This window comes from Molossus molossus, unplaced genomic scaffold (assembly GCF_014108415.1).
Source record: "Molossus molossus isolate mMolMol1 unplaced genomic scaffold, mMolMol1.p scaffold_m16_p_2, whole genome shotgun sequence".
Taxonomy (NCBI): domain Eukaryota; kingdom Metazoa; phylum Chordata; class Mammalia; order Chiroptera; family Molossidae; genus Molossus; species Molossus molossus.
Window position 1 is genome coordinate 106,155,121 of NW_023425355.1, and position 10,715 is coordinate 106,165,835.

Below are 10,715 nucleotides of genomic sequence, written 5' to 3' on the forward strand. Positions count from 1 at the left end.
CTTATTTTTTTCCCCCTTTATTAATTTTAGAGAGAGACAGAAACATCCATGAGTGAGAACATCGATTGGCCACCTCCTGTGTGCCCCCCACTAGGGATTTGGTTGGGGCATGTGCCCTGACCAGTAATCGAACCGGTAACCTCTTGGTTCATGGGTCGATGCTCAACCACTGAGCCATGCCGGCTGGGCAAGCTTAAATTATCTTAAAAGTATAATATCCAGCCCTGGCCGGTTTGGCTCAGCGGTTAGAGCGTCGGCCTGCGGTCCTGAGAGACCCAGTTCGGTTCCCGCTAAGGGCGTGTACCTCGGTTGCAGTTTGTCCCCGGCTCTGGTTGGGTCGTGCGGGTGGCAGCCACTCGATGTGTTCCTTTTGCATCGATGTTTCTCTCTCTCTCTCTGTTCCTCTCTCTTCCTCCCACTCTACCTGAACAAAAAATGGAAAAATGTCCTCGGGTGAGGATTAAAAAAAAAAAAAAAAGTATAACATCCTATTTTAAGTTAATAACAACTTAACTTCGGTAGCACTTCTAAACTCTACACTTTTCTCCCCCTTACAATTTAGGTTATTGATACAGTTTACATATTTTTATATTGTGTAAACAATAACAGATTGTTCCTTATGGTTATTTTTACTGCATTTATTTTTCAACTTTTAAACCAAAGCTGTAAGTGAATTACGAACCACCATTACCATATTACAGACTCTTACAGAAAGCACAATTCCAGAACATTTAAATATATCTTTAAAAAGTCAGCCCTGGTCGGTTGCTCAGCGGTTAGAGCTTTCAGTCCTCGGATCAAAGAGTCCCGGAATCTGGTTAAGGGCACGTGCCTGGTTGCTGTTTGGTCCCCTGCCCTGGTTGGGGTCCTGTGGGAGGCAAACAATCCATGTGTTTTTCTCACAATGTTTCTCTCTCTCTCTCTCTCTCCCCCTCCCTCCCTCCCACTCCATCTGAAGATAAATGAGGGAAAAAAAGTATCCTTGGGTGAGGATATACATACATACATACATACATACATACATACATACATACATACATAAAAGTGACGCATGCACGCGGCTAAAATTTCCCACACAGAGATTCAATTGGACGGTCTGAATGATAGTCAATACCTAAGGGCGAGACGAGAAAACAAAGTAGCCGCACTTTGGCTTAATCTTTAAAAGTGTTTTGGATTCGTCCCCAGGTTTGTTTTTTTTGCCCAATGCGGCTTCTCGCTTAGAATCAGGGAAATCAACATCGCCCCACGGTCTCCCTTTCCGCCCCGGGTGAGACTGGGCACCGGAACAGGACACCTTAAAAGGATCCACGAAAAGCAGCGGGGATGGGCTCAGAAGCTCTTTGCAGGCCCGCCTATCTCTATGCCCTTGAAGTCCGGTCAGAGGCAGAGCCCGTTTTGGCAGATCTGTGGGCCAGTGACAGCTCTGGGGTAAATCATCTGTTCATCAGAGCAGCTTTGACACCTTTGGAGGGTGGGCTCTCCAGCTGAAAGGCAGTGGGCAGCCAATCAAGAACTCTTGCTCCTGAGGCCCTGGCTATGCTGAGCTAGAGGGTAGAGGGCTGATTGACAACTCAGCCTGTTAGTATGCGCGGGGTTTGGACCCACCCACCGCCTAGCACTGGGGCAGAAGTGGAGACTTGACTGATAGCGTTTTGAACCAGTAAAAACGTCGGAGCGCTTAAGTAGCACTCGTCTATTGGCAATTGAGGGTAGGGTCTTGCTTTGACTGACACGCCTATGATCCAATAAGCATGCTTGCTTGAGCTGGGGGCAGGGAGACTGGTTGCAGAAAAGGAGGGGTCTTGTCCTTGACTGACCCTTGTTTTGCTTAAAAAGGAAACCGAAATTCCACGAGTAACCGCCTCCCCCAACCTTATCTGTTTTTAAAAAGGCTTATGATACTTTAAAAAGTTTGAAAATCACAGCTTTGGAGCAATTTAGCTTTCCTATGCCGGACAGAACAGTGGCCTTACTGCACCTCTGAAAAAAGAGCAGCCCTTAGAAAAGGTGATCTTAAGGATGGAGAGCAGAAATAGGAGTTCTGAGAAGCAGCTTAACAGCAGTCGGCAAAGAATTGGAACTTGATTTGAGGTTTGGGGGCCTGAGAGACTTCCATAGAGGGTTTCTGGTGAGAGTGATTGTGGGCCTGTGGGGATCAGCGATAGATGGTTAGTAGTTGATGTCAATTTGGGTGACTCATGTAGATGCCCATTGAAAGGGCCTGCTCTCCAATGAGACCATCTGGAATTAAGTCCCTGATGGAGCCCACTGCCTTTGCCTCCTGGACATGACAATGCATCCACCATCAGAGACTGGACACTGTAAAAGACTCTATGTTTCTAATGTAGACCATTTGCAGTCTGACAGTGGTGCACCCAACAATAGACCAATAGTCAAAGTATTTGATAGACATTCCATGCTCCTACCATCAGCAGATAACTAATATTGTTGAGATTAAACAGCTTCCTCAAAAATAGACTAAAAAGGATTTCAGACTCTACTTCTCTCACCTCCTCTTGATCCACACATCTCAGTAAAGCAGTTTGATCACTGAATGTGGCTGCCCCCAGAAAGGGATCACTCCTTGGATAATGATCAGGACAAATGGGGTGGATTATAGAAACTATTTAGAAAATTTGGGATTTAGCCCTGCCATTCTTGGACATGATGTATCTTTCCTTCCCCTCACAGCAATCCCAGGATAGCCTAGTTGGTAACCCTCCGAGTGGCAGTTCAGCCCAAAAGGGGCCTAGGGGATTTTAATTATGGTTCAGTCACCCAGATTCTTTTGTTGGATGGACATGGTCCTAGATCATAGGATTAGAGTTAGGCTTAGGGTTAGAATTATCTTGTTGGATGAATGAAGTCTTAGATCATAAAGGCAATGACCGCTTGATTGAGTACACTGCTCACCAAGTTCCCCTCCAGTGGTCCACACTGACCAAGACAGAAGACATAAAAAAATCTGTAAATTAAAAATACCTTTGATTCTCTCGCACCCGACCTTTCTAGATAAAAAGGTCAGGTGCAAGTAGGGGATGATTAGATAAAAGTGAAGTTATAGGCACTAGGATGAAACACACCAATTTCATGGCAGTGGAAGGAGTGTACTTGGGGAAGGAACACCTTAGACCCTGATAGGTGCAAGGTAGGAAGACAGTTAATGCTCTTTGTCCCCTAGATTGAGCACTACAGCCTGATAAAACAATCATATGGTTTCCCAGAGTCAAGCAGCAGGTGCAGCTAGCAATATGACCCCCTTCCAGGTTGGTCATCACTTCCTTGGAATGACAAACAAAAAAACTCATGTGAACGTGGCCAGACCTAAATTATTCTGCTGCACCTGATGCCATCAATGTCAGCTCCTGAACATGGGCCTCCCTCATGCCTGTACAAACACATGGACCAGCACGACCTTGTTTAGATCTGACTGATACAAATTCATCTGCTTCTCCTGACACCTGAGTGGACTCGGATTATGCCATGTTTAGCAATTGGGCTACAAGCCCTGGATGAGACCACCCATGGAACTTAATCAAACCAATGTAATGATGACCCCAGTCAAAATGAACAACAAATTCGGAACTGAAATGAATCATGCCCTTTTGGGTTACATATCTGTATATGGAAGAAAGACTAGGGAACACAATGTCTCTTCATTGGGAATAGGGTTTGCTTTTGTACCCACACATTGCCCCCTTGTCATTATTGACAGTGACACCAAATATCTACAACTCTTTTGTGTGGGTTGTAAAATAATAGCCTGGCCTTAGACTACTTTCTGGCTAAGAATACAGAGCCCTGACCCCTTCTTACCTTGGCCATTTCTCAGGGTTGTGTAGACAGCAAGCAATCTTGAGGGATGAGACAATGTTTCCCTCTGGGACAAACAGCAGGCTGAATTCCTCAAGCTCAGCATTTCTTGTCTGTGATGTAAACCCACTGCATGTGCAGCATTCACCATGGTCCCTCTGTTTCACCCCTGTGGAACTTAGAGGACATGGGGAGCCAACATGATATGCATGCTGCTTGCTGTGCCACGAGAGACAGCTCCTTTGTCTCTGCTCCAGGAGTCTTGTGTCTTCTGTCAGCATCTATAAAACTTGTTAGCTTCTAAGAGGATAGGTAACATCTCAGACCCTTCACAGACACTGACAATGAACAATTGAGGGATTGTTCTGTATGCTCTGATAATCCCCATAATTTGGCTATTTGCAGTTTTGGAGAGTCAGTAATTGACTGCCAGTGCTGTCAGGAACGTGGCTTCAAAGATTTGAGTCCTGAGGTAATTAGTGATTAGAGGCCTGAAAGGCTGCTGATTGAGAATTTGTGGCCATCAATCACTGGTGCTAGTGTTTATGTGGGCCACTGATGAGTGACACTCTGATTGGGGTTTCTTTGGCTCCTTAATTGGATTCATTGAGATTCCAGATTTTGGAGAACACTGGGAAATAGAGCTGCCCCATGCCCCAGGATAGACACGGTCTTCAGGAAGATAAGGAATTGGATTTTTCTTAGATTATAATCACCCTTTAGATTCAGATTTACCTGTATTTGGTACTTAGCTTTACCACTTACCAACTATATTAGAAAAAGCACCCAGTTCTCACTCTTTTGTATAGAGAAAAACGCAGGCTTTCCTCTTATGTGTCTTCTTTAGTCTCACACAGAACACTTCACTTCTGGCCACCAAATGTGTGGAGGTTTTCCCCCACCAAGCAATTCTCTGTGACACACCAGCTGAGTGTTCTACAATTTAACTCAATTCTGACACTATCTTCTTGGAGACAGTGTCAGATCCCACGGGTTAAGGGCTCAGTTCCACAATACTGCTCCCACCCCACTTCAAATGCTAGTCGCAAGTAGTAAGTCCCCAGGTTACCCACAACTTCTGTCCAATTTGGCTACAAATTGGAGGTTCCCACGACCCCCTCCTCAGGTTCAATTAATTTGGTAGAGTCGCTCACAGAACTCAGGGAAACACATAAAGAATATGATAAAGGATGCAGATGAACAGCCAGGTGATAAGATACAGGACCCTGAGAGGGTCCTGAGTGTAGGAACTTCCGTCCCTGTGGAGTTGAGGTGTGCACCCTATGGTGTGGACATGTTCACACACCTGGAAGCTCTCTGAATACTATGTTATTGGGATTTCATGGAGGTTTCTTCACGCAGGCATGATAAATTATTAACTCAATTTCCAGCCCCTCTCCCCTCTTTCACTTTCATCCTGTGGGAGTCTTTTGTTTTGGGGTGGGTGTCTTGTAGACAGCATATATATGGATCATATTTTCTTATCCATTATGCAACCCTAGTCTTTTAATCCATTTACATTTAAGATTATTATTGCTAGGTACTTATTTATTGCCATTTTAATTCTTTCTTTCTTTCTTTCTTTTTTTTTAATCCTCACCAGAGGACATTTTTCCATTTTCTGTTCAGATAGAGTGGGAGGGAGAGAGAGGAAAGAGAGAGAGAGAGAGAGAAACATTGACGTGAAAGGGACACATCGAGTGGCTGCCACCCGCACGACCAACCAGGGCCGGGGACAAACCACAACCGAGGCACGCACCCTTAGTGGGAACCAAACCCGGGTCTCTCTGGACCACAGGCCGACGCTCTAACTGCTGAGCCAAACCGGCCAGGGCTTAATTCTTTATGTCTATGTTCCTCTCTCTTTCTATTTCTTCTTCTTCCAGCAGTCCCTTTAACATTTCTTGCATTGGTGGCAATTAAACTCCTTTAGCATTTTTTTTTTTTTTTTTTTGGTCTGGGAAGCTCTTTATCTTACCTTTAATTTTAAATGATAACCTTGCTGGATAGAATAGTCTTGGTTTTAGATCCTTGCTTTTCATTACTTTAAATACTTCATGTCATTCCCTTCTGGCCTGTAGTGTTTCAGTTGAGAAATCAGCTGACAGCCTTCTGGGCACTCCCTTGTAGGTCATTGACTATATCTCTGTTGCTGCCCTTAAGATTCCCTCTGTCTTTAACATTTGCCATTTTAATTATGATGTGTCTTGGAGTGGGTCTTTTTGGGTTCCTCTTGATTTATACCCTCTGTGCTTCCTAAACTTGGATAACTTTTTCCTTCACCAGCTTAGGGAAGGTTTCTGTCATTATTTCTTCAAACAAGATCTCTATTCCTTGCTCACTTTCTTCTCCTTCTGGTACCCTATGATGCCAATGTTGTTTCATTTCATATTGTCCCAAAGTTCCCTTAAACTGTCCTCATGCTTTTTAAGTATTTTTTCTTTTTGCTGCTCTGATTGAGTGTTTTATCCTACCTTGTCTGCCAATTCACTTATTTGATTCTCTGCTTCATCAAGCCCGCTTTTCATTTCTTCCAGTCTATTTTTTTTTTTTTTCGGTACTTGCCCCTAGTGGGAACCGAATCCAGGGCTCTCTGGTCCACAGGCCGACGCTCCAACTGCTGAGCCAAACTGGCCAGGGCTCTTCCAGTGTATTCTTGATGTCAGATATAGTAGTCTTCATTTCTACCTGGTTCTTATTTATAATTTCTATATCTTTTTTTTCAAACGGATGTAGCTTCCACTAAACTCCTCATAGTTCCCACTAAGTTCCTTGTAATTCCCATTACGTTTTTTGTAGTTTTCATTAAGTTCCATGAGCATCTTTATAACCATTACTCTGAACTCTTTATCTGATAACTTGCTTACCTCCAACTCATTTAGGTCTTTTTTCTGCTGATTTCTCTTTTTTTCTTTAATTTGGGGATTGTTTCTTTGTCTCTCCATTTTAGTTTTCTCTTTGTGTTTGTATCTATGTATTAGACATAACTGCTATGATTCCCAGTCTTTGTGGGGTGGGCTTTTGTAGTAAATATCCCGTGGGAACCAGTGATGTGGTTTCCTTATACTACTAAGCTGTATGCTCTAGGTGTGACCCTTTTGTGGGTTATTTGGGTTCTCTTGTTGTTATTGGGTCTTGATTGTTGTTGTCCCATTTGTGGATGGGCTCTCCTCTGAGGCCGGCTAACTCTAAGGCTCAGCCTCAACCACATTGTGTGAGCTGTTGTACAGGTGCTGACAGGGCAAAACAAAATAAAACCAAACAGCCCTGGCAGGTTTGGCTCAGCGGTTAGGTGTCGGCCAGCGGTCCAATGAGACTCGGGTTTGGTTCCCAGTTCCCGATGAGGGCGTGCATACCTCGGTTGCAGTTTGTCCCCGGCCCTGGTTGGGTTGTGCGGGTGGCGGCCACTCGATGTGTCCCTTCACGTCAATGTTTCTCTCTCTCTCTTCCTCTCTCTCCCTCCCCCTCTATCTGAACAAAAAAAAAAAAAGGAAAAATGTCCTCCGGTGAGGATAAAAAAATTTTTTTTTAAATAATAATAAAACAAAATAAAACCAAACAGGAAACAAACAGGCACATACAAAAGATCCCAACAACAACAGCAAAAACAACCACAAAATAAAAGAGAATCAGGAAAGCAAAAAGAGAACATGAATTATAAACAAAAAAGAGAGAAAAAGGTAATATTGCTAACAGTAAAATTAAAAATAAAGAGGATACTGGAAGAGAAAAAGGGCAGAAAAAATATTCCAAAAAGAAAGAAGGGAGAGCAAAAAATAAGAGTAGAGAATAGGAAAAAGAAAATGGAAAAAAAAAAAAAAGAAAAAGAAAAAGAAAAAAGGACGACAGGGAAAGAAAGAAAAAAAGTTATGTAAATGTAAACAGAAAAGAAGGGTAAAGCAAAAGAAAGAATGTGAAAGAAAGAGGGGAAAATATAGAGTAAGAAAAGGAAGGAGGCTGATAAGAGATATGAATGAAATAAAAAAGATAAAAATCTTAACAACATTTGACATTATTAAATAATGTCAAAGCATGCCCTGGCCAGTTTGGCTCAGCGGTTAGAGCGTTGACCTGCGGTCCTGAGAGACCCGGGTTCGGTTCCTGCTAAGGGCGCGTACCTCGGTTGCAGTTTATCCCCGGCCCTGGTCGGTCGTGCGGGTGGCAGCCACTCGATGTGTTCCTTTCACATCGATGTTTCTCTCTCTCTCTCTCCTTCCCACTCTACCTGAACAAAAAAATGGGAAAATGTCCTCGGGTGAGGATAAAAAAAAAAAAAAATGTCAAAGCAATAAAGCAGAAAGACATAGAAAAGATTGGGGAAAAAAAAACAGCAACAAAAATAAAAACCAAACAAACAAAAACAAAATTATTTTTAAACCAGCCAAATGAAATTCATCTGGGCAGTTTATGTTATCTGAGGCTCACTGTTTTGTATGATAATTTCAGGCCTCTCAGGGGTACTTTTTTGTCAGCCAATGTCAGGAGCTGTCCAAGTCTGGTTCTCATTGTCCTGTTGTAGCTGTGGTCAGTCGGAGGCTCTTTGAGGACCACCTCCACTTGTCAACTACTCCACTTCCTCCCTGAGGATGCCTGGTCTCCCTCCAGAGTCTTCCAAAGAGAGTCTTTAGGGTGGAGCTATGCTAACATAGCTAGGGCTAATGGGCCTCCTACTTAGAGATTTTGTCATCAGGCACTCAATGAGGGAAAATTAATATCTACTTCAAAGACAAACTCCCCAGTCTCTACCATATCCTCCAGCTATAGTCCCCCCTAAGGTGGCCTGGTGCAGGTTCAGGTTGGATACAGCCTGCTGCTTTTTCTGCAGGAGCAATTTCAGCTGCCCTGTGCTCAGTGGGATTGATCAACAGAGTGTCCAGTGAGCATGTTGCCAGCCCAGCCCGCGGGAGGGGGGCTAAGCACTTCCTCTTGGTTCCAGACAATAGCCTCTAAGGGTCTTACTCTTGGAATGTCCTTCTCTGAGCTGTTTTCCCTACCCCCACTGAATTGAGACCCACAATGTTATCCGGGGCTTCAGTTACCTGATCCACACTCTGTCCTGTTGGGGGTGGTGTTCCCAGCCTGCAGAAGGGGTGGATGTGCTCTACCCCTCCTTCCCAGGACTGAACTCACAGGGCACCTGGATCAGCCTTCCCACAATGTAGTCACAAAGCTCAGCTCTGTCTCCTAACACCAGCCTTCCCGGGGGAGGCCCTGGGATGCCGTCCAAAAATAAAAACAAACAAAAATCCCTGCTTTGCAAGGGCCCAGTGACCCTGCATCACAAGTCTAAGTAGAAGGGGTTACAAAGTCAGCCCTGCGCAAAGGACTCCTCTCTCTGCACAGCTGGTCCCCACTCTCCTCAGTGCTGGCCAATAATCCCGGATCTGCCCTGCCTCTAGCACCACAAGATGGAGCAGTCCGAACAGTCCACAGTTGGGGGAGGGGTCCCAAACCTACTCGGGAGATGGAAGAATCCTTTGCCTCTTCCCGGTGCCACTCAGCCCAGTTGCTCTCTGGGGCTCTGTACAGTGCCTTTCAGGAAAGGAGAGCGTCCCTTTAAGTCACTGCTGGGTGCAGCCCTCAGGCTCCTTTCTATTCTGGGGCCGCACACCGTGGCCCAGCCTTTCCAACAGCCAGACCTGGGGGGAATCTCTCCCTCAGGGCTGCCGCTACTAGGCGCAATCTTTCACTGGGAAGGTACGGACCCTGCTTCCCAGGCAGACCGAGTCTCCCTGGATTCCTCTGCCCGATGCTCCTTGGACTCTCCTTTCAGTCTCTGCTTTTTAGGGTTTGGGATCCCTGCTTGTAGATGCAAGCCCACACTCCCAGGGGAAGGATCTTTGCAGTCAACATCACTAGGGCTTTTCAACCGAGAGCGCCAGCTCCAGGGGGATCCCCCTTTCTGTGACTCCCCTCTCTTACCAGTCTCTATGGTGTTTCTTCAGTGCTCCTTGTACAAAATATGTCCAATCAGTTACACCTCTCTTGTTTTTTCAAGCCGACTAGGCAGTATTTTAGCTGTAAATCTGGTCCCTGGCTGGGAGCAAGGCACTCAGCCTCCTGTTATGAGCAGTCATCTTAAGCACCTCCCACATCCTTCTTAAAAGTAACTTCTTATTGCTAATTAGAGCAAATATTACTATAAACAGTATGTATAAAAACAAAGGCAGAATAACACATTTTCCTACAAAGTCAGCAGTAGAGTTAGGTTTAGGGATAAATATTAGTGTCAGGGTTATGGTTAAGTTTAGGATCATGGTAAGGGTCAGGGTCAGGGAAACAGTTTATTTCATGACTAGGATCAGGGTCAGGTTTGTGGTCAGAGTTAGAGTGTCACTTTCAGAATTATTGTTAGGATGAGTCAAGTTTATTGTCAGGGTCAGGATTACAGTTGTTTATTATTAGTATCAGGGTCAGGGTTGGGCTCGATGTAGAGTTAGGTCAGGCTCTAGGTGATGGTCAGTGTTCTGGTTAGGTTTAAGTCAGGATCAGGTTCATAGTTAAGGATAGGTTTAGGGTAAAGATCAAGTTTAGGACTAGGTTAAGGGTTAGGGTCACGATCAGGTAATTATTTTGCTTTTTTTAAAATCCTCACCTGAGGATATTTTTCCATTTATTTTCAGACAGAGAGGGAGGGAGGACGGGAGGAAGGGAGGGAGGGGGAGAGAGAGAGAGAGAGAGAGAGAGAGAGAGAGAGAGAGAGAGAGAAACATTGATGTCAGAGAGACACATCCATTGGTTGCTTCCTGAATGACCCTAAACAGGGCTGGGGACTGAACTGCAACCGAGGTATTGCCCTTGACCGGAATTGAACCCGCAACTCTTTGGTCTGGGCCAACACTTTAACCTCTGAGCCAAACTGGACAGGGCAATTATTAACACAATGTTTATTTATCTTC